This window comes from Callospermophilus lateralis, unplaced genomic scaffold (genome assembly GCF_048772815.1).
Source record: "Callospermophilus lateralis isolate mCalLat2 unplaced genomic scaffold, mCalLat2.hap1 Scaffold_86, whole genome shotgun sequence".
Taxonomy (NCBI): Eukaryota; Metazoa; Chordata; class Mammalia; order Rodentia; family Sciuridae; genus Callospermophilus; species Callospermophilus lateralis.
In genome coordinates this window covers 3711021-3735223 of record NW_027516693.1, presented here as the reverse complement: position 1 = coordinate 3735223, position 24203 = coordinate 3711021, and the positions used below count along the sequence as shown (strand labels likewise).

Below are 24203 nucleotides of genomic sequence, written 5' to 3'. Positions count from 1 at the left end.
ATACTGTATTAGTATTTTACTAGCGTAGAAATTTTAGGAGTTTTGTTATTGTGGCTGCTTTTGACAGTTTTAATTGCTTTACATATTTATTTCCTGTTATATGTGTTAACAATGAGGGTGGTTAAATATTTTGATATGGCTACAGATCACTTATATTTCACATTTAAAATTTTCAAGGAAATGGACCAGTGCAAATGTGTCTTATATTACTTCCATCCTATTCATTACAGGTGTGCAGCGATTGATATCATTTTATTTATTCATCTCAGTTGATGGCAATTCCATCCTTCCAATAGCTTGGATCAGAAACCTCTTGGTGTTCCTCCTTGATGCCTGTCTTGTCTCATGCTCTGGGTTCAAATTGCCAACATCATCTGTCAGCTGCATATCAAATACTGCCAGAGCCAGGCACCCCCAGAAACCAACATTCCTTGCTGTCATGAATATCTGAGCATCCTGCTGTGCTGCATTTTGCACTGCAATAGATGCCTATTGACCTCGATTTCTTCCTGTTCCCTTCAATTTCTTCCCAGCACCTCCACCACTGGGGTCTGCTAACCCACACTCCAGTTCCTCCCACTCACCCACATCCTCCTATCCCACCCAGAGCTTCCAATGGCTCACAGGCCTCCCACTCTTCTTTGCTCTCCCACTTGCCCACTCAGTATGAGCATAAGTGGCCTCCTTACTATTTGGACAATTCCAACACATTTCCACTTGAGGCCCTTGAAACAGGCTCTTTCCTCAGCCTGAAATATTTTCAGAAACTATCACCCTTGCATTACTTCTGTGTCCAAAATATTTAGAATTTTAACACTATCTCCAAACCTCCCTCCCCATATTCCATAAACACCCAACATACTCATCTAGTCTATATCAGTGTTGAATATTCCAATGCCAAGCACATTCTCAATAGATAGCAAATTACATTATTTAAGTTAAATGGCTTAATATTTATAGGGCATCTGTTGGTAACAACATGTTAGATTTCATATTGTGATGAGACTCAGTAAAGTCATATAACTGTGGATGTTAAATTAAAAAAAAATTCTAATCTCTTACGTGAACTTTGACAGAATAATTATTAACTACTCACTGTAATATTAAGGGCAGTTTACAACTTTAGGTCACTAATGATTAGTCCTGTTTTGTACACTGCAGGGGCCTTTTATCCAACAGAGGAGATGGAAAGGCTGGTCAATGTAGAATATTGGTAGTATCGAGGTTCTGACAGAGGTATGAACGGAGCCACGGGAGATCCTTAAGAGCTTTGGATCCAGCATTAAATTGATTGTGAAATTAGTTTATTTAATATTTCTAGAATAGATGTAATTTACAAACGAATGACTGTGATTCTTTGAGGCAGGAATCAAACATATGGAGAGGTACAAACATGGCAGGTGTAGGTGCTTCATGGGATAGAGGTCATGGGCTGAAGAACATGGCAGAGTGTCCTTAGAGAGGAAATGATGGTTTATAGCCACTTTTCCGCTGTGGCCAGAAGATTTTCCCCAGATATATTTGAAAATCATGGACAATAGAGTATTAAGAAACAGATACTAAGTATATTAGCTGAAGAAAAACTAAATGATAGACATAATTATATTATAATCTTTGGCATATAATTCTGAACCAACCATATTTCATTAATGAGAAAAAATACCAGAATTGTCAGAGTAATTTGTTATACTAGGCATTTTGATGCACTTGAGTTAAAATACTTCCAAAATAAATAATTCCTTTTGCACAACACCTATTTTATCAATGAAGTTGAAATTATGCATGTAGATTAGTAAACAAGAATTTGTATCAGATGTGATTAAATTGGTTGCATGTCATATTAGTCACAAATCCAATGTTTCAGTAAAATAATTTTAGATGAAGGTTAAATTGTTATTCCACTTGGAATTCTAAATTTATGTTAAACCTGGAGGAAAAGAAGGTGTCATTTTGAATTTGTTTTGGTACATGGTTTTTGAGTATGATGAAAACATTTAGGGACCAGATATTCAACATGCATGTGAGGAAAGCTAATCAACTTATTTAACATTGATATGGCATAGCAGGAAGAATTTATTTCAATGAAAATAATCAGTTCTATTGGGAAATTCCTAGAGATAAAACTCTATATGAAACCTTTCAGCACTAAAGACCAGCCTGTTTCCACAGAGATTATCAAACACTGACTTGTTTTAACACAAAGAAAACAAATTGCCTAATGAAATTCTTAATAGAGACCTAGATGTTAAGAGTATTTATAACTTATGGTTGACTTTGGATTTCACTTTTGCTTTTGGGATAATTTTAAAAGTACTTAATTTTAAAAGTACTTAAATTTAGCTTCCCAATTCTAGCAGTATCTAGAAAGAGTTGGAGACAGCATTGGCAGAGACTGTCAATAAAAATTCGGATGATATTTTCCCCTCAACAGTAAGATCCACATATTTATAATGGAAAAAGAAAAAAGAAAGCAAAGCTAAACAATATTTGAAACATATTCTTTAAACTTGAAATGAAAAGACATGAAACAGAAATTCAGTTGAACACATTGTCTTAGTCTTTGTAGGTAAGTGCTCTTTAAAAGTAATGGCTCAACTTTCGCTTGAAAATCTGAATTTCATTCAGTGGTAATAAAGATAAGCAAATTTCAGCCTTGTAGCATAGTATTTGTACTAATTCTTTGCTGTTCTCATAAAACTTATTTTAAAAAAACCTTGCCTTTCCTCACAATTTTCAATCTGTGTTGTTCATATATTTATGACAAAACCATATGTGAGTTTATCGTCATGATTCACTAAGGGGTAGTGTCAAGTGCTCCTCCCAAGGAAGAGACTGGAAGAATAAGAGAGAGACAAGTCCCTAAAAATTAATTTCATTCTTATTGCCATTTTTTTTATGCAGAGAGTGTTGCTGCAGGTCTGCACTTTTCTTAAATATAAAGATAAATTTTAATGGAATAGAATATTAATCTAGCAATTATAAACCTATAATTTAACTTAGTAATGTATTTTTTGTCTTTTAGGGGTTGATTAACTCTGTTAATATACTGTGGACCATCAAGTGTATGTTTAAAAATTGGGTGTTATGCACTGCATAAGTTGAACTGAGAAAATTGGACATTATATAAATTCCGCCAGTGGAAATTGATGACAGGGCAGTATAAAAAAATCTTGCTGCTTTAATAAAGAATGTACCCATCAGCCACAATGATAAGCTTCTTCCTCAGGCTGGAGGTAATAACCTTGCAGATGCATAGATGAGAGATGAACTGTCAATATAGAAGCTAAAAAAGTAACAGTCATCCAAGTTATCACAGACAACTGTTCTCAAGCCCAGTGGTCAACCCCAACATTTCAGTTTTGATCAAGCTGTTATAAATGACTTATTGAAAAGTAGCACCTCTGCTTCTGAAAATGCGGTGTCGTTTAGGAAATGTCTTTTTAAAAAGCCAGAGGAAGATGGAGACCATTAGTATATTAAGGATCGATATTAGAGTCAGTTGATTTAAAGATGCCATTCATTGTTTAATTTGTTTCAGTATCACTTAAAGTACAGAAGTCTAGAAAAAGCTGCTGTTAGTCCAGATATGGATGAAATATATCCTTAGCAGGAAGGAGAGTCACACATTCAAAACAACAAAGAGTAACAAACAAAAAGCAAACCCAGCTCAATGGTATATTTCAGGTCCAAGAAATCTTAATTCAGTAGGATGCTAGTTAATGTTTCACCCCAGACTCCAGTGACAGGGATCGAGACTCTGATTTATAACATGTGCCAATTTCTTGCATGTGCATATCTCTACTATGGTTGATTAGGTTGTATTTAATAATTGCCTCATAGAATTCTTGACATCTTAACAGTTGACTCTTGCAAGCTACTAGAGCCAGCTTCAAAGGCTTCTGGCCAGAGGGGTAAAGGGAGGGAGTACTTTGAATGACTGGTAACATGGGCTTTGCAGTTAGGAAGTAAGCATCAATCCTGTTGTGTTAATTATTTACCTTGAAACTCTGAACAAGTGACAGATGTTCACTGAGCTTCAGTCTTGTCACCTGTAAAATGGTACTAATGACATTAATAATATCATAAGGTTGGTGTAATGATTAAATGAGGTGAGGCATGTAAAACATTTAGAAGAATGTCTTCCAGAGAGGGATCTATCATCATCAAAATTATAGCTATTACTTTTTGCATGTTTTCTCTTGAATTGTACCTATAATTTTATTTCTGCTAATCATAGTCTTTTCTTAAAAATAAATTCTCACTGACTTGAAAGTGAAGTACATATCAATTTTAGTTTTCAAAGCTTATGTAGCAGACTGTCTTAATTTTTAATTACCATCCTGCAAACTATCACACTCTCTCTATATTTTTTAAAATATGATGATGTGACAGCCTCATGAACTACCTCATTATTTTTTACTTTTACCTTGCTTGCCAAATATCTTCTATATATAATGAAATTTTGTATTTTTTGTCCTCTTCAGTTTAGATTTATTGTATAGCCTCCCAATTACAAGTAATTATACCATAACAAATCAACAAACAATCTTCACTCACAATATCTATTTTAATCTTCACAACTATTCTAAATTAAGTGAATATTGATATTCACAAAAGTTAGGTAATTTGCCCCAATTGGTACAAGTTTCACATCTGGAATCTGAACTCAGGTTACTTGAATGCTGTTATGGTTTGTATCTGAAATGTCCCTCAAAAGTTGTAAGTATGGTCCCCAATGCAACAAGGTTCAGAGATGGGGTTATGATTGGGTCATGAGGGTTGGGACGTCTTCGGTGGATTCATCCATTTGGTAGCTGGATAGACTAGGAGGTGGGACCTATTTAGGGAAAGTGGGTCATTGGGGGCTTGCCCTAGAAATGTTTATCTTCTCCACAATTCCACCCCCCACCCCTATCTTGCTATCATAAGCTGAACAGCTTTCTCCCACCACACTTTTCTGACAGGATTCTCTGCTTTATCTCAGACCCAGAGAAATGGAACTGGCCAACCACAAACTGAATCCTCTGAAACCATGACCCCAAATAAATCTTTTCTACTCTGAGTCGTTTTTGTCAGATATCTTAGTCACAGCAATGGAAAGTTTACTAATACAAATGTTCAATTAGTGATCTAGACAGGAGGCTTAATTGACATCACTGAGTTGGGGAAGAGAGTATCTTTGTAGGGAATCATTAGCTCAGGAAGCACTGGTTGGGTAGAGGAGATTTTAACACTACAAATCTGGTGGAGAAAAGTTTCCCCAGAAAACTTCTAGAATTAGTAAATGAATTCAGCAATGTGGCAGGATATAAAATCAATACCCATAAATCAAATGCATTTCTGTATATCAGTGACAAATCCTCTGAGAAGGAAATGAGAAAAACTGTCCCATTACAATAAACTAAAAACAAAACAAAACAACAACAACAAAAAAAACTTGGGAATCAACTTTAAAAAAACAGGTGAAAGATCTATACAATGAAAACTACAGAACCCTAAAGAAAGAAATCAAAGAAGACCTTAGAAGATGGAAAGATCTACCTTGCTCTTGGATAGGCAGAAGTAATATTATCAAAATGACCATATTTCCAAAAGCACTATACAGATTTAATGCAATTTCAATCAAAATTCCAATGACATTCCTTAGAGAAATAAGAAAATCAGTCATGAAATTCATCTGGAAAAATAAGAGACCCAGAATAGCTAAAGTAATCCTTAGAAGGAAGACTAAAACAGGTGGCATCGCTATGTCATACCTTAAACTATACTACAGAGCAGTAGTAACAAAACAGCATGGTATTGGCACCAAAACAGATGGGTAGACCAATGGTACAGAATAGAGGACACAGTGACTAACCCACAAAACTACAATTATCTTATATTAGACAAAGGTGCCAAAAAACATGAATTGGAGAAAAGATAGCCTCTTCAACAAATGGTGCTGGGAAAACAGGAAATACATATGCAATAAAATGAGATTAAACCCCTGTCTCTCACCATGAACAAAAATCAATTCAAAATGGATTAAGGACCTAGGAATTAATTCAGAGACCCTGTGTCTAACAGAAGAAAAAGTAGGCCCTAATCTCCACTGTGTGGGATTAGGCTCCAACTTCCTTAAAAAGACTCCTTTGGCCCAAGAATTAAAATCAAGAACCAATAAATGGGATGGACTCAAACTAAAAAGTTTCTTCTCAGCAAAAGAAACAATCTGTGAGATGAATAGAGAGCCTACATCTGGAAGCAAATCTTTACCCCTCACACATCAGATAGAGCATGAATCTCTAGGGTATAGAAAGAACTCAAACAGTTAAACACCCCAAAAAACAAATAACACAATCAATAAATGGTCAAGGACCTGAACAGACACTTCTCAGAAGATGACATATAATCAGCCAACAAATATATGAAAAAATGTTCATCATCACTAGTAATTAGGGAAATGCAAATCAAAACTACTCTAAGATTTCATGTCACTCCAGTCAGAATGGCAGCTATTATGAAGACAAACAATAATAAGTGTTGGTGAGAATGCGGGTAAGAAGGTACACTCATACATTGCTGGTAGGACTGCAAATTGGTACAGCCAATATGGAAAGCAGTATGGAGAGTCCTTGGAAAACTGGGAATGGAACCACCATTTGACCCAGCTATCCCTCTCCTTGGACTATATCCAAAGGACTTAAAAACAGCATACTACAGGGACACAGCCACATCAATGTTTATAGCAGCCCAATTCATAATAGCTAAACTGTGGATCCAACCTGGATGTCCTTCAGTAGATGAATGGATAAAAAAACATGTGGCACATATACAACAGAATATTACTCAGCAGTAAAAGAAAATAAAATCATGGCATTTCAAGTAAATGGATGGAATTAGAGAAGATAATGCTAAGTGAAGGTAGCCAATCCCAAAAAACAAATGCCAAATATTTTCTTTGATATAAGGAGGGTGATTCACAGTGGGATAGGAAGGGGGAGCTTGGGAGGAATGGGCAGAGGGAAGGGAGGAGAAGGGAGGGGGTTAGAAATGATGGTGGAATGTGATGGACATCATTATCCAAAGTACATGTGTGAAGACATGAATTGGTGGAATATACTTTGTATACAACAAAAGATATGAAAAATTTGTGCTCTATATGTGTAATATGAATTGCAATGTATTCTGCTGTCATATATAAATAAAAAAATTAATAATAATAAAAAGAGAAAAGTACAAAAAATCTGATGGAGAATTAGCTGAATGTTTTATCATGGACAACTGTAATTCTAAGTAAGTCTAGACTACTACATGTGAACGGTCATCTGGAATTGAGGGGTGACTTTGTTTTTTTGTCAAGGTGACTTTGTTTTTTTTCTCATTTCTCTGGAACAAATGAGACCATATATAAAGGTTATGACCTCATAGAAATGGTTTTTGGAGAAAAGTTTCCTTAAACATTTATTTCTATCTTGGAATAAATTAGTTGAATTGAGATTTCTTTTTTTTTTAAGAGAGAGAGAGAGAGAGTTTTTAATATTTATTTATTTTTTTTTTTAGTTTCGGCGGACACAACATCTTTGTTTGTATGTGGTGCTGAGGATCGAACCCGGGCCGCATGCATGCCAGACGAGCGCGCTACCACTTGAGCCACATCCCCAGCCCTGAATTGAGATTTCTTCTAAGAGTCTTCAATTGGAGGTCTGATAGAGGAGGACAAGGTGTGTAGGTCAGAAGGATGAAGGTTTTACTTCAGAATATTTGACAGAGAAATCATTTTCAATATGCTTCCCAATAATGGGCCAGTTCTAAGTTTTGAAGTTCAATAAGATACTTTTCTCCAGTTTAGATCAGCTTGATTGTCCTCCATGGAAAACGTTTGTAACAACAGCTTTAGCCCATGTAGATATTTAATTTGTGCTTGAAAAACTGCTTTAATGCCTAAATTGTTATACATTTGCCCTGTGTTCCTCAGGAGAGTAATTTAAATATGGTATGTAGAGTTTTCATAAAAATGAGCCAGAACACATACTACTTTAAGTTTCTGCTTTGAAATGTACGTTTTAAAAAGCCAAGGCTGAGTTCAATGGTGCTTGTAAAATGACGTGTGTATTTCATTATATTGATATATCTTAGGAATCAATGAAACACAAAGATAAGATAGAACCAATTAGGGCAAAGCAGAACAAAACAGTATTGTACCATTTTCATGATCAATGTTGAAATGTATGGATGGTCATATTTTTACTATTTATTAATAATAAGGATTGGTATTGACTCTTGTTCTGTACAAAAAGATGTATCAGGTTCACTTTCCTATTCAGTGGATGACATTGACATAGTCATTAGAAGTTTAGCCAGAAGATTTTATTGCCCGTATCAGTTCTGTTTGAAACAGTATGCCTCATGGTGTAAAAGGAGCTCAATGTGATAGCATGATGTTAGAAAGCAAAAATAATGAATCACACTGGATAAACAAATAAAAATCTGATCATTTTTGGAAGCTGTAAAATTTAACAACTATACCTTATTGTAAGTGGAACAAATAATGACATATAAAATCTGGCATTCGGTAACAGTAGTGAGACAGTAGCCGGGAGTATAATCTTTAGGATGAGAGTTTACCTTTTTATTTTCCTTTAACATAATGACAATACTTCTCTGCAGGGTTAAGGAAAATATTAAATGAGATCATACATATATAGTACTTGGAAAAAGTATTATAAAAAGAAACATAAAAGAGTTAGAGTCATAAATACTTTATGTTATTATTAAATGTTATTGAGAAGTGCTTGCTTTTAGTGATATTTTGCCAGACACCTCCCAAGTATTTGTAGAAATTTGGTACCAATGCAGATTTGAATATGTAAAACATATGCAATATTTTCCATTTCTCCCCACTTGCTTATCAAGAATTTATTGATTTTGTTCAAATGATCCAATTTTTAAAATCTAAGGCATTGCCATGCCCCTGAACAGGTTTGGAAGAATTTGTACATAGAGGAAGAAGAATTGAACTATGACACTGTCCACTATGGATAAAATACTAGAGTAGACTCTCCCACACTTTGAAGTCATAATATATCCCACCAGTGTCTCTGGGGTCTGGTTTATAGCTGCTGACCTCGCATCTCACTATAACCTACCATGGAGCTGTTTGTGATGGGTCTCCAGACTCCTCTGACTATGAGATTAGAGTGAACCAGACAGCCTCAGAGATGCTGTAGCAGCAATGACTAAAGGTAATTCTCTTGGTGACAAGGAATACCATGTCTAATGTCATACAAAAGTATAAGATGTGAGTTATTGTCTTGTACAAATCAAAAATTTTTACATGTTTTTAAATAATACTAGGGTTACATTTTCCTTCCTTTCACTTTTAATCTTTCCACATGTTTGCTCCTAGTTCACACAAAACCTGGGTACTGTGAAGATGCTCAATCTCAGGAAGATTGCCTCCTGGGCAGCTGTCTAAATGCAGAGTCTCTGTGCTTTCTAGAGACACGCCTGTGTGCACAGGCCACAGAGCGAAGTCATCAGCTCCCCATGAGCAACCTTGTTTTGGGTCAATAGTGATTCTCATTTGTCTGTGTGTGACTCTCCACCCTGATGCTTTTCTGATTATTTAAATAGCAATATGAGATTAAATAAAAACAAGTTTGAGGAAGTGGGCCTGGAAGGGACCCTCTGGTTAGAGAATGTTGATTATTTAACCTGCTGAATAAATGAGAATGAACTCAACCAACGATCAGCATCAAGAGACCACGATTGCCCTCTAACCCCCTCTTTGGACCATGCTTGAAGGTGTCCTATGTTATGGGAGCCGGGTGCTACACCTCCACTCCTCCTGAAGCACCAGTTCCCACTCCCGCTCTGGGCCTCTCATCACACTGAAGCTGCACAGGAGTATGGCTTTTGTCCTGTTCTCTACCAAACTTCTAATTTCTCAACTGTATGGAATCCAGTTATGGCACCCTCCTCGGACTCCTGCAGACTGTTAGATTAAATCACACGTTTGAGCAGATTGGTGTCATCGCACATTCTGGAAGTCCAATGACAGCTGGACACAAGGCTGCTCAGCAATATGGTTGTACCCATCCATCAGCTACCTGATCTCTGCCCATCACAGAAACTCTTTTAATTTTCAATTTTCTTTACAAAACTCACCCTGCCACCAGCAACTTTCTCTGCAGATTTCTCCTTCTTCACAGAGAAAATGGAGGCTTTTAGCCAATATTGAAAATGTTTGCCTTTCTGGTGACTCCTACACGGTCCCCACATATACTCTAGCATCTACTGTTAACTATATAGAGAAAGTTCTCTTCTTGTCTAATGTCCTTCATTAGCTCCTTACTGCCTTATGTTTCCTTTTCCTTTTATAGTCAAGCTATTTAGGAATAGGATTTAAATTCACTAGCATGGTTAGCTTCCCATTTTAAATTTCAATCTACAGCAAACTGACTTCTATCCCCCATCAACTTCACTGGAAATGTTCTGGCTATGTCCTTCAATTACCCTCTAAATGCCAAAGCCAAGGAAATCTCTCCAACCCTCATTCAACCTGAAGCTGCTACAGCAGCTGTATTTATTCTTAGAGATATAAATTATGTGTGTTTCTACTATCAAGATTTTACTTTCCATTGGAGGAAGTTTGGGCTCTATAAAAAGGGAAGAAAACTTAAGTTTTTAAATATATTTTTTTATGACTTTTTAATGTGGAGATAGGCATTTTATATAAGTGAACATTATGCCTTTTGTTGAACATAATATAAATATTTCTCTTTATTAAATAATCTTCAGAAAGAAGACTTTCAGGCTGCATGATATTCGTTATAAGAAAAATCATTTAATTCTTTTGTAGTTGTTGGATCTTTCATCATTTCAAATTTATAATCATATAATATTTTGCCCTTTCAATGAGTATTTTTTTTCCTTTAATTTTCATTTCCTGTAAACAGTGGAGCACTGGTACATTCTTTCTCAACAGGAAAGAAAAAGCCATTTGTGTGTGTGTGTGTGTGTGTGTGTGTGTGTTTGCAGATTTTTAAAATCATGCAAATAATCCCATCATAGTTCAAAATTCTATTAAATTCACAGATGGAAAAATATGCTCAGAATTTTCAGAATTTGTCTATACTGGTTGGGTCCAGCACACTATGGCACCCTTGTTAGTGGACTTTCAGCCTCTAGTCAAGACAGAGGGCTTTCTATGTGTCCTGCCTCAAAATTAAGAGTAAGAACAACAACAACAACAACAAAACAAAGAATTGCGGCTTTGTGACTCTAAAACTCAGGATCTGATGAAAAATGAATAACTCTCTAGAACCAAACATAGTACAGTGGTCTAGTCGTGTGTATTCTGTCAGGACTTTATAGGGCTTTATAGATTTTCTAGCAGCCCGGCACAATACATAGCAAGAATAATTTCCAGTGTGCCCTAGATGGCAAAGACAGAGAGATGGTGACACTGGGAAAAACCTTCTGAGTTTCAAGGAAAATAGCAGTTCTCTAGACCAATAACCATGGACTAGCCTGAGATGAGGACATCTCAAAGATGCTGGCAGAAATAGATGATAATGACCCCTGCTAGATAACTTCTCCTCCCAACATTTTGGTGCATAAAACTTAGATACATCACCAGATAGATACAGGAGTTAGAGGTAGGGGGAAATGGGATTAAATTAAATTAACTTTGCAACGCCTGTAAGAATAGAAGCTCAGAAAAGAAATAAAGTTCAATTTCAGAAAAATAAAGTTGAATTGCTTATGCACCTGAGTTTATGAAATGAGCTTTCTGCTTGCCAATTTCTAAAAATAATGTTTCTATATATACCCTAATAAAGAACTTTTCTTCCACATCTCTGATTAATTTAACAGAATAAATTCCTAGCAAAGCAACTATAGGATCAAAGGAAATGAACAATTTGAAGACTCTAGAAATGTATGGGAAATTGCCTCCCAGAAATCTCATACTGATATAGAGGTTGAACAATACTGAATGGATTAGTCTTTCAACTTCCTGCTTCACCAACCCCAACTACTCAAAATCAGTCATGGTGTACTCATGCTGAGACAGATAGTGTGACTATACCACCATCCTCTAGAAACCAAATGTTAGAAATAGTCTCCATATTTCCACACATAACTATTTTATTTTCCTCAGCAAATACTAAAAATTTGCCAAAATGGTCTTTTTTTTTTTCCTGTTGTGGTCACTATAACCTATGTAGTCAATGAATTCTTATAATTCATGGGGTTTGTGAGCAGTCGTACCTCTCAGACCAGGGGTGGTGCCTGGAGCACTTTTGACAGGGAATGGACCAAGCGTCATCATAGACCTAGCTTCAGGAGCATCCAGCCTGCAGGGACCCTTCCCGGGGGCATGGGGTAAAATGCGGGCAAGCCGTGGTCTCCAAAGCAGACTGAGCGGTTTGCTGTTTCTGTTAAATTGCTAATCCTTTCTAATGAAGTGTCCCTCAGCATCTCTGAATAAGAATTTTGGCTTTTATTCCAAGTGCAGTGGGGAACATCTATGAGGTTCGAAAATGAGTGGTAAGGTTATAGGATTTGTGCTTTAAACTATGATTCCAACATTTTTTGGAGAATGGGTTGAATGGAATGCTGTCAGGAAGAGAGGGAAAGAGAGCTACTGGCAACACCTGAGTGAATTTTTAAAGTTATCTTATGTTTGGCTAACGTATTAATTGTACATATTAATCATGTTCAGTGTGATATTTCAGCACATGCATACAGTGTTCATCGAACAACTGTGGCTGCCCTTAGTCACCACCTTGTCCCACCTTTCCAGTCTAGTAATTACTCTTACACGTAGGTGGCTTTGTTTAATTTCCATCTGCAATGAGAGAAAATACCTGGTACTTGTCTTTCTGTGTCTGACTTACTTCACTTAATATAATGTCCTCCAGCCCTTGGAGTGAATTTTTAACTCAGTCGTTGTAGTTTTCAACTCCAGAATTCATGTTTGTTTCCTTTTAATAACTTAGATCTCTTTATTAGAATTTTCACTTTGTTCATGCCACATTTTCTTGATTTCCTTTATGTGTCCATGTTTTCCTTTAGTTCTTTAAACTTATTTAAGACAATTGTCTTAAAGTGTTTTCTAGTTCTTTCAACGTTGGGGCTTCCTTAGATATGACCATTTCTCTTATTTCTTTGAATAATTTGTGGCCTTTTAAAAAGTGGATACATTTGAATATTATAATGTGGTAATTAATCAGACTGCCCCCTCTTTAGAGTTTGTCCTTTTTTTTGTTTGTTTGTTTGTTTTTGGATTGTTGAAGACTGTCGTAGTGTTTTCTTAGCAACTTTTCCAAACTCTTTTTTGCAATGACTGTACTTTTACTTCATAGTCGGGTACTCTTTCAACAGGGATTTCCCTAAATTTCAGGAGCTAAAAAAAAAAAAAAAAAAGAAAGAAAGGAAATAACAACAAAATCAAACCAAGAAAAAACTCTCCCAGTTTGCAGCTTGGATCTGATTGGGGGCTTTTCCACAGCTTGGCCAGTCTTTCCCTGAGCCCAGGACTCAGCCTAACATGAAAGCTTCATGTCTTCTAAGTTCTTCTCTAAGCCTGTGTCTTTCCCTGGCGTGAGTGTGTCCTTCAAAATTCCCCCTATATACATATTAGGGCTTTCCAATGCCCTGATTTTTTAAAAGACACTCTCTCCAGCTTTTTCTCCTGGATTTTACATAGTCTATCGTCCGTCTCGCTCTCTTCTTCTGTCTCAGGCATCTGTAGGTAGTTTGTGTGCATTACAGTGTTTGTAAGTAATTCCCTTCAGCTTCCTCGTCTCAGTGAGTTGCAAACTTGGAAAGGCCAAGGCGAGAACCTTGAATGTTCCTTGGGCATATTTTAGAACAGGCATGTACAAGAATTGCAAACAGCATCCGCTCTGATCTGTCCTAAACCAGAGACTGCCGCCCCATGCTGGGAATGCTGGCTGCATCTCTCCATGCTGCCTCCCAGCTGGGGAAGGTCGGGACAAGGGCAACAAAGAAATGGCACAAAGCTCTCCTAGCATCTCGAAGATGCCTTTTTCCCGATTCAGCATTCATTTATTTGCTGCAGACCTTTGGCAGTTTCTCAGAGTTTTGCAAAGTTTGTTCTGACAGTTTCTGCTTGTTTTTCAGTGTTTCTCTCGGGGTGGGAGTGGGGATGTTCCGGGAGCTTGGAGTGGATTTTTCCATCCCTCATATTTATAAGTATGGTAGAAAAAGAGTTGTGATGAAGATGCGATAAGAGGTCTGTAATATAAGCCAACAAGGTACATGGTGGCTCCTGAAGATAAAGAGAACAGTTCTCCATTAACACTGGCTCTCCAGCCATGGGTTCTTAAGTGTAGGTTGACTGATTAAATGGCAAGTACATTCATTTCAAAGTTCTGTGTTAAGGCTTCATTAAAACTTTTTTCATGCATAAAAAGGAATACTTAGGGTAATTGCTTTAGTTAATTAATTATGCATGTAAACACTAAGATATTCTTACTAAGCATTCTTAAAAAACTCAGTGTGAATGGTACAGGATGTTTTGTACTATGGTGGTGTAAAAATTTAGTTAATGAATGTCCTTCTTGTAGATCTTTGGGTTGCTGTCAAATACTTCCTATTATAAATAGTTGTGCAATGAATACCACAATACCTGTTTTAGTCAGCTTTTTTTTTTTTTTTGCAACTGTGACCAAAAGATCTGACAGACAAACAGTTTATTTTGGAGCTCACAGTTTCAGAGGTCTCAGTCCATAGATAGCTAGCTCTATTTCTTGGGGCCCAGGCTCAGGCAGAACATCATGGCAGAATAGTGTGGCAGAGGTAAACAGCCAGGAACATGGTACCAGGAAGCAGAGAAAAAACTCTGCTCAACATGGACAAAATAGGAACCCCAAAGGCACACCCCTACTGCCTTCAGTGATCATGCAGTTAATCCCTATCTGTGGATTAATATACTGATTAGGTTCATATTTTCTTAGCCCAATCATTTCACCTCTAAACATTCTTGCATTGTCTCACGCATTAGCTTTTGGGGGATACCTCATATCTAAACCGTAACAATACCTAAGATCAGTTGGAATCATATATTTAGCTCCGTGCTCCCTCTTTCTGAATTAGAATATAGATTCCCCCCAGTTTAGATAAATTTTGGAGGATTATCAAGAAATTAACTGATTTATTTGGATCCCGCATGTAAAATTATAAAATGCATTTCACTCAGGAAAATGATTTTTTCATTTTTTGGGGGGGAAAGGACATAAATCAGGGAAGTAAGAATGAAAAGAGACAAGTAGAGATTTCTAGGAGTTTCTGGTAGGAGATCTTGTCCTATTTGTCTAGGTTTTGGGGGCGGCAGAGATATTTCATGATACCTAACAGAGCCAATGCATTTGAATCACTTTGCTGACCTTAGGACTAACAGAGGACCATTGGTGACAGAACTGAATTAGCTTAAATTGAGGGGAACCTAGGAAAATGCTGAAAAAACAACGAAGCCTTTACTGGCTTCCATTATTACAGGCCAGACTGGCTTTTTAACAGAATCTTTCAAAGATTCACAAAGGGGTGGAAATGATGGTTTTCTTCAGTGTTGTTCGTGATGTTTACTAATTAAATCTGCCTTTCTCAGAAAGCAGGAAGGCTGCGTGGAGAAAGCCGATTGCCAAGGGTGCCTTACAGATGGTGGATCACTTCACTTCAGTCTTACTCTGAATCATATCCAAATAATTAAAAATAGTTGAAGGTGGAATAAACAGGAGACCATGTTGGGCAGCGGCAGAGATGGCCAGAAGGGAATCCTGCGTGAACATAAATAAAAATCTCCCCCCGATTTGGCTTACTGCAGTCATGTTAACTTCAGTGGTGAAAAGGTGTGAAGAAAAAAGTTGCTTTAATTATTATTTATGTTATTCTACGAAGGGAAAAATCCTTGATTAATTGACTGGATGACTTCAACATCAAAAGTGTTTCAAAACTCAGTAATTGATCCAAGTCCAGCTTTGGTCTATGAAGACCTAAATTTTTGTGAGGTATTTTCCAACCAGATGGGAATAATTCCCAACCCAATTATGGATGGTTGAGTAGATTTTCTGATTCTGTTATTCCAAGTCCCCCCAAAGTAAATGTTATTACTGTGTAAGTTTTGATTAAGATACAGAATCAAAACACATGGAATAATAAAGTATATCATGAGCCTGACTAAGATGTGGACATCAAAAGGAGTTTCCAAGAACTGATCCTCACTTAGTTCGAGGTAGAAAATAGTCTAGTATGGGTTTTTGGTGATACAAAGCTTTATGAAGATAATGTCTTCAGGGAAACCTGTGCTGTTGGTTCTACCCAACAACAGAGGAAGCGGGGTAGGAGGTAGTGGATGTGTGTGGAAGGAGGCAGAGAATGAATCTGTCCATTTTGCCTCCAGGGGAGATAGTGAGTTCTCAAATGGGCCACTTGGAAGGCTGGCTTCATGCTCCTTAGAAGGGCAGAGAATGGCGGGATAGATCTGACTCCTGTCCCATAAAGAAGAATAAAATTATCTTATTTGCAGGAGAATGGATGAAACTGGAGACTTTGAGCAAAATAAACCAGACTCAGAAAAATATCCTATGTTTTCCTTTATATATGGGAACTAAAGGGATGTCATCAAAGTAGAAGGGTAATCATTAGGGTGGAGGTAGGAGATGAGGGGAGGGGAGAAGGGGCAGGTGAAAGAGTATTGGAAGTGAAATTGATCAAATTGTGTTTTTTTCTATGAGTAGATAGGTCATAATGAAACTCACCTTTCTGTGCAGTTAAGTTGCACCAATTAAATTAAAAAAAAATTTTAAATTAAAAAAAAAAGATACACCAATTAAAAAAGAAACACCTTAGGGGCCTAAAACCCAAAAGAAAACATAATAAAACAAAATAAAATGTAGCACAAAAAAGAAAGAAACTGTTGTGAAGTCATAACAACACACACACACACACACACACACACACACACACACACACACTACCAAAAAACAAACAAAAGGGTAGCTACCTAAGAGTTCTCCTGCACTTTCCCACACTAGGGACAAAGAACTCATACCTGCTTTTAAGGAATCCAGTGTCCTTGACTTGGGTGAGTCAGGATCCATTTTGACACCCAAGCAAGTAAACTACCCAGGAAGAAGAGGAAACTCCACAAAGAAGCTGTGTGGCTTGAGCTTTCTTCATTTTATGGGTTGAGCGGGGAGTGGCAAGAGATGGCACAGAAGACATCATCACCTGATTGACAGGCTGGAGCTGTCACAGATGCACTATAGAAAAGAGAGAGAATCTGCTCCGAACATCTTCCAGCCAGGGGAGAGTGAAGCCAACTAGACTAGGATTTAATAAAAACTGTGAAAGCTTACTGGCCTAACATTTTATTTTATAATATTTGTGTATGAATTATGTGTAGCCAGAGAGGTCACTGAGCTTTACCGGTGTAGTTAGATAATGTGGTCAGTCGCGAGCCACGAGCAGAAGGCTGTCGACTGCAGAAGCGGAGCAATGCCTAAATCAAAAGAACTTGTTTCTTTAAGCTCATCGGGAAGTGATTCTGACAGTGAAGTTGAGAAAAAGTTAAAGAGGAAAAAGCAAGTTGCTCCAGGAAAACCTGTAAAGAAGCAAAAGACTGGTGAAACTTCGAGAGCTCTGTCATCTTCCGAACAGAGCAGCAGCAGCAGAGATGATAATATGTTTCAGATTGGAAAAATGAGGTACATCAGTGTTCAGGATTTTAAAGGGAAAGTTCTAATTGATATTAGAGAATATTGGATGGATCCATAAGGTGAAATGAAACCAGGAAGAAAAGGTATTTCTTTAAATCCTGAGCAATGGAGCCAGCTGAAAGAACAGATTTCTGACATTGATGATGTAGTAAGAAAACTGTAAAATCTGAGCCATATATATCCTGTACTGTTCTGGTTGTTGTAATCTGTCTTTTTACATTGGCTTTTGTTTTCTAAACGTTGTTTTCCAAGCTATTGTATATTTGGATTGCAGAACAATTTGTAAGATGAATACATTTTTTAATGTGCATTATTAAAAATGTTCTGAGTGAAGCTAATTGTCAACTTTATTAAGGAGGATTGCTTTGTGCCCACCACTTAGTGTAAAATAAAATCAAGTAATTATAATCTTAACTGTTGTGGCCTTTTTTGATCAAAAGACTAGATATTCTTTAAGGCCAAAATTAACAGTTTTATAGACCTATTAGTTTTAACTCAGTTTTCACATGAAAAAGATTTGTATTGCATTGAGTTTTTTAACGTTAGATTTGTGAAATCCATGATCTCTTCAAGCCAAATGTCAAAATTTGTCCCAGTGCTGGTGAAGACAATGTAAATTGTTAAGAAAATTGTTTTCTTTTAATGCCTTCTGGAATGTTACATAATTTTTTCTTTAGCCATTATTGCCAGAATTCCTATCTTCATCCCAGTGCCGGTGAAGACAATGTAAATTATTAAGAAAATTGTTTTCTTTTAGTGCCTTCTGGAATGTTACATAATTTTTTCTTTAGCCATTATAGCCAGAATTCCTATCTTCAGTAAAGACAATGTAAATTGTTAAGAAAATTGATTTCTTTTAGTGCCTTCTGGAATGTTATATAATGTTATATAATTTTTCTTTAACCATTATTGCCAGAATTCCTATCTTCATCCCAGTGCATGAAGACAAAGATAAAACCAATCTACAGCTTCTGCAGTAGCCATCAATGAACTGCTTGCAGAACTTGCCTGGACTATGTATCACTTATATGCATTGTGAACTCACTTGTATGCATTGTGAACTATCTGTTGGTGCAGCGACTTCTGGTAGTGTTGGGGTATTTATGCTGATGGTGTCATCGGTGGTACAATTTTTCCAAAAGGAGCCATCAGCTGGCTTGGTGTATCTTCCTCCCTTCTGCTTGTCATGATCGTTCAGCTAAAATTTGGGGGCCAACAGAGGTGAGGCAAAGAACCTCACCCCCCTGCTGGTACGAAGACCTCTACACAGGTGTGGCTGTACACTGGACTGGTAGTCAGTGACGGGTAAGATCCAATTACTATGGAACCAACCTACGACAGGAGGCTGACGCCTTGAGGTCAGCTCATCCGATAACGGGTAAGAACCATATGTGCTATTGGACAACCTAAGGCAGGCACGGTCCCTAAGCCATATGCTTGTTGTTTAAACAGAGAGGGGAAGATGTTGACAGTCACAGCTGAAGGGGCCCCAGCAAACTTTCAGACTGCCAGCTGATGAGCTGAAGGGGCCCCAGCAAACTTTCAGACTGCCAGCTGATGATTGTCTCACAGCAGCCCCAGCAACATCTAGCTGATTGGCTCCTCTGTGGTGAAGTTCATTGGGCTGTTTCCCTGCCCTTTCAGGCCACGGAGCTGCTCATTGGGGGACTTTTTGGCTCCACCCATGTGACCCAGCCAATCGGCCTCAAGAGGAAGAGGATTGTGGTAGGTGTGAAGGCTGGTGGTTGGGGAGTGTGGCTTGTGGGAAGCCGGAGGTGGCAGTTGGGCTCTGAGGGTTTTTTCCTGAGGAGCTGTTTTGTTTGGCTTGTGTGGTTCTAAAAATAAAGTTAGTTTCTTTTGACAAGTGGCTCCTGAATTGTGCCCAGCCAGACTGCGGGCACAACTAGTTGCAGTAGTGAAGCACTCTTCCCTACCTGTTCCTCTGTCCCAGCCCTTTCACCAACTCTGGCGGCAGTCAGTGAGAGAGGAGATGCCACTCACCCTTCTCCCGCCATGCATTCACATTCCATAAGCCACCCTGGAAGAGGGAGGCAACAGGTGGGGGTGTTGACCAGCGTTGGTGACCAGGCTCTTCATTGCTGACTAGAGACTTCTTTGTATCATAAGGTGCCCATGGGGATTTCTAAAAGCGAGACTTGGAGTCCAGATTCAAATACACCCGATCTTTTGGATGCCTCTGTTGGCTTTTAAAGTCCTAAGAAAACTATTGGAGCTAATTATATATTTCTGTAAATTTGTAAGACATTTTAATCACAATTACTTAGGGTGGGTTTCTTTCCAACCCTCTTAGATTTCTCTTCCCATTCTTAATCTTCTTTCAGGAGACTATGGAAATTTTCAGGTATTGTGGCTTTTTCAGATGAATAGTGATGTCTTTCAACATTATCAGTCACACCAGAATTCAAAAAGGACAGTTAAGGATAAGCCATAAAGATAAGATTGACTCAACACTATTACATGAAAAATAGGATTTCTTTATTCTTAAAACTCATATTTCCAGCAATATTTATAGGCTATCAAAGTGTATATTCAAGGGATAAAAGATGTATTTTTCAAATCTTTTGTGAAAAATATTTTTGAAAAGCCATACTGTTAGGAGATTTTGAATAGTCCATTTCATGACTAACGGTTTCAAATCATGTTTTGTTTATAAGCGGTTTACAGAAAGGAAAATCATTTACATCAATTGGTTTCTAAGACTAGATGCCTATGACACAAATGCTCAAAAAAGTCACGAAGATTCCAGAGACTAAGAAAAACCAGTTTCTTGGCTTGCACGTGAATAAAGCAAGATGCACAGATGGACTGATGTTGTGAGGAAGAGACTAGAGGGAACATTCCACATTACTTTGAGATCCTAAAAAGATTAATTGTAATCATTGAATTCTCAGGGAAAGATGTTTCCACTTTAGAGATCACAATGACAAGAGGCATTCTTAAAAAATAGAAATGCCATGAGAATCATGGAACTAATTGCAGAATTCGGTTCGTTTTTAGTATTAGCACTTGGAAAAAAATGAAAGCAAGAAAAGATCAAGTAGACATCAAATCATTGTATAAATGCATAATATATATATATATATATATATATATATATATATATATATATATATATATATATATATTAAAAAATTCATGTGCAAACTGAGCTATGTCCACTTAAAAATCTGGAAGACAAATTGTACCCTATTGTTACAGATCTTTTATCAAATGTGACAAATCTTGAACAGCTGGAGGTTATTGTATGCGACTGTTAAAAATGAAACTCTGCAATTTTTTTTAGCTTTTATTTTTTCACCCACAAAACCATCTGTCACTATTTTCAACAAAGTGTGGGCAATTGTCACCTCTGGTTGAAGAATAAATAACCATTAGAAAAGTAAAGATAAAGGGCTACAATCGTGATTTAAATAACATCATTATATGGTCCAAGGTGACATCAAGTAGGAGTAGCAATATTAAGCATATTAAAAAATCTTCTTAGTGAAATAGTAAGAACACTGGCAATAATGGACCAACCAAGCTTTTCAGAGTCTGGAGAGTTACCAAAGGAGTGAATACAATGAACATTATTTTTTTTTAAAAAAAAATGTATCTCCATAAGAATGGCCAGCTTTGTTACACTTGAATGGTCTCTACTCCCACCCTCCTGTGTCCGGATTCCATGGTATCCTTGGATGGTGTGGAAAATCAGTGAAAACCAGGAGCAGGTCAGGCTCTGGAAGGGGACAGACGTGTTGGCACTCCTCAAGCAGGATTCTCAGAAAATTGTCATTATTGGCCCTGACAGTTCCATGGAAACTTCCCTAATTCGTCTTCGTTATTGTTGTTGCTGGACTTCATTCCTCCTTTGCCTAATTTGAGCAGCTTTTACATAAAGACACTTCTCACATTTTATACATAAAGACAAATGGCTGTTACAAGGACAATTATTATATCCACAGGTAGCTTTGAAAAACTATGTTGTATTTCTGGGAATCTAAGAAGGCAGCACACAGGTCCAGGGTTGTAAGTACGCTGGAGGAACACATGAGAAGGGATCAAACTACCTCCTCTAGATGACCTTCAGGCTCAAGGGCAGGTTAAGGGATGCCTTCAGCCCTCAGGCAGGCAGCCCACAGCTCTACCCTTAGCCTCCATATCCATGGGGTCTGTATCAGTAGATTCAGCCAATTCTGGATAAGATAGATTTGAAAAGAATAAAAATTGCCTATGCGGAACATATATAGACTTTTTTCCTTGTCATTTTAGAGTATCACCTCTGTTTACATAGCCTCTACCTTGCATCCAGGTATTGTAAGTAATCTAGAGATGATGTGAAGTATACAGAAGGGTTTGTATAGATTACATGTGAATAGTAGGCCATTTTTTAAATTAAGTTATTTATCTATTCTAATTTGTTATATATGATGGCAGAATGTAATTCATTTTGTAGTACACATATAGAGTACAATTTTTCAAGTCTCTGGTTGTACACAAACTATTTTCACACCATTTGTGTCTTCACACATTTACTTAGAGTAATGATCTATCTCATTCCATCATCTTTGATCTCAGTCTATCTAATTCCACCATCTTTTTCACACCCCTTGCTTCCTCCCTTCCCCTCTCTCTGCTTTGTCCTATCTAAAGTTCCTCCATTCCTCCCATGCTCCCCAGCTACATCCCCATTATTAGCCAGCTTCCTCCTATCAAAGAAAACATTGGGCCTTTGGGTTTTTGGGACTGGCTAACTTCACTTAGCATTGTATTCTCCAACTCCATCCATTTACCTGTAAATGCCATGATTTTATTCTCTTTTAATGCTGAGTAAAATTCCATTGTGTATATATACCAAAGTTTTTCTATCCATTCATCTACTGAAGGGCATCTAGGTTTGGCTCCACAATTTAGCTATTGTGAATTGTGCTGCTATAAACACTGATGTGACTGTGTCTCTGTAGTGTGCTGTTTTTAAGTGCTTTGGGTATAAACTGAAGAGTGGGATAGCTGGGTCAAATGGTGGTTCCATTTCCAGTTTTCCAAGGAATCTCCATACTGATTTCCAGACTGGCTGCATCAATTTGCAGTCCACCATCAATGTATGAGTGTGCCTTTTTTCCCAACATCCTTGCCAACACTTATTGTTGTTTGTATTCTTGATAGCTGCTGTTTGGAATGGAGTGAGAGGAAATCTTATTTTTGATTTGAATTTCTCTAATTGATAGAGATGTTGAACATTTTTTTATATATTTGTTGATGGATTATATATAATATTCTGAGAAGTGTCTGTTCAGTTCCTTGGCCCATTTATTGATTGGGTTATTTGTTTTGTTTTGTTTTTTTTTGGTGTTAAGGTTTTTGAGTGCTTTACATATACTAGAGGTTAGTGCTTTATCTGATGTGCTTGTGGTAAAGATTTGTTCCCATGCTGTGGGCTCTCTATTCACCTCACTGATTGTTTCTTTTGAGGAGAAGAAGCTTTTTAGTTTGATTCCATCCCATTTATTGATTCTTGGTTTTCATTCTTGTGCTATAGCAGTCTTATTAAGGAACTTGGGGCCTAATCTGACATGATGGAGATTTGGGCCTACTTTTTCTTACATTAGGTGCAAGGTCTCTGGTTTAATTAGTAGTCCTTGCTTCACTTTGAGTTGAGTTTTGTGCATGGTGAGAGATAGAGGTTCAATTTCATTTTGTTACATGTGGATTTCCAGTTTTCCCAGCACCATTTGTTGAAGACGCTATCTTTTCTTCAATATATGTTTTTGGTGCCTTTGTCTAATATAAGACAATTGTAATTTTGTAGGTTTGTCTCTGTGTCCTCTATTCTGTACCATTGGTCTACAGGTCTATTTTGGTGCCAATACCATGCTGTTTTTGTTACTATTGTTCTGTAGTATAGTTTAAGGTCTGGTATAGTGATACCACCTGCTTCACTCTTCTTGCTAAGGATTGCTTTGGCTATTCTGAGTCTCTTATTTTTCCAGATGAATTTCATGACTGCTTTTTCTATTTCTACGAGAAATGTCATTGGGATTTTGATTGGGATTGCATTGAATCTGTATAGTGCATCCCTGTCTTGTTACAGTTTTTAGAGGGAATGCTTTCAATTTTCTCCATTTAGGATGATGTTGGCCTGGGGCTGAGCATAGACAGCTTTAACAATGTTGAGATATGTTCTTGATATCCCTAGTTTTTCTAGTGTTTTGAACATGAAGGGGTGCCATTTTATGAAGAACTTGAGACAGGTCCTGAGGGATGGCTGTATGGAGAGATGACAATAGCTGAAGACTTACTGGTTCCAAACATTTGAGGACAGCTGTGTTACTATTGCTGACCACTAAGCTATTGGAAAAGGAACTCCAGTAGCCACACAACAACAAAAAAAACCTCACAGATAACCAGGAAAGTCCTTAAGTGACTAAATAACAAAGCAGCAGCATCAACAGATCATCCAGATGGGAAAGACTA

At 37.3% G+C, this 24203-nt stretch overlaps 1 pseudogene; it reads left to right on the top strand.

Moving 5' to 3' along the window:
- The first annotated feature begins 17480 nt into the window (after nucleotides 1-17480).
- LOC143387832 (activated RNA polymerase II transcriptional coactivator p15 pseudogene) lies at nucleotides 17481-18134 on the top strand (annotated as a pseudogene).
- Nucleotides 18135-24203: the final 6069 nt, after the last annotated feature.